The sequence below is a fragment of the Helianthus annuus genome, chromosome 13 (assembly GCF_002127325.2).
Source record: "Helianthus annuus cultivar XRQ/B chromosome 13, HanXRQr2.0-SUNRISE, whole genome shotgun sequence".
Lineage (NCBI taxonomy): Eukaryota > Viridiplantae > Streptophyta > Magnoliopsida > Asterales > Asteraceae > Helianthus > Helianthus annuus.
Window position 1 is genome coordinate 38,859,992 of NC_035445.2, and position 1,406 is coordinate 38,861,397.

The window sequence follows — 1,406 nt, forward strand, 5'->3', positions numbered from 1 at the left end:
AGAATGCCTGTGAGATATATAGGTTTTATTAAAATGGATTCATGACTTGTAAGTTTAAAGAAAATGTTTAACAAAAGTTAGTCATGAATCTTGTAAAATGTTTTCTTTTATAAATCATACAAACAATGATAAAAATCAGATGATATAAAAGAAAGATGCACAGATAAATAAATGACCAAGTAAAATGAGTTTGTATAAAATATGTTGTTTGTAAAACAATGTTTCATGAAGATATGATATGAATGTAAAATGTATTATGTCTAACTTGAAATGGTTTAAATAATGCCACGATATGTAATACCATAAAAACACTTATATATAGGAAGTACCAGCGGCGTATCCACCATGCTTTTATCATATTACACACGCCTCGTTACTTAAATCAGTTACCCAAACAAACCACCAAAATGTCATGTTTAAACCAATTGTCAAATGTTCATGTGTAAACCATGTCTATTGTCAAATGTAAATCATGTAATGTGTAAACAAATGTCATGTATGGTAAATAAAGGAATGACTACTTAAAGCATATGTAAAAATGCACAAAACAAAGAAATTGAATAATTCAAAAGTTATGTTTTGTAAAATCCATCATGCTTTACTGATACAAACATCTATGTAGTAATGTTAAATGCATACATTCAAGCCTTGCGACTGTGGCGACAAACCCTTAAACGAAGTTAAAGGTTTATCTAAACAATGTATATCGAATTCGGTCATTCCTTCCATCCAAACAAACCTAGGATTTCAGGAACGGGAGTTGTCAATTCCTATGGTACCACTACCTACTAACGAATGGCGTGATCAATGTTAATGAATGTATTTTTGTCCCATTTAAACAAACCAAATGTCATACCAAAATGTAAACATGTTTTGTGAAAATAATGTACTAAGTATGCAACAAATGCACATAGATAGCATGAAATATGATGTAAAACAATGTACTAAGTATGCACTAAATGGACATACATAGCATAAAATGTAATGTAAAACAATGTACTAAGTATGCACTAAATGGACATACATAACATAAAATGTAATGTAAAACAATGTACTAAGTATGCACTAAATGGACATACATAGCAAAAACATAATGAAATCATGTACTATATGTGTACTAATGAACATAGCAAGCATATGATATAAAAACATGAAAAGCACGAAAGTAACAAGTAGGCACATGTGTATCACCCCAAAATGTTTGAAAAACAGTAAAAGAGGGGACTATGTACTCACATAATCACCTTGAAAACATTAAAAAAGAGGGGGTCTATGTACTCACTTGAGGGTGCTTAGAAGTCTTGAACAACAACCAAGCAAAGCTAGAGGGATCACGGAAATCAAACGGCACCTAATATAAGTAACTATGTTAATAAACCGGACCTAAATCGGAAGATCGGATAGAA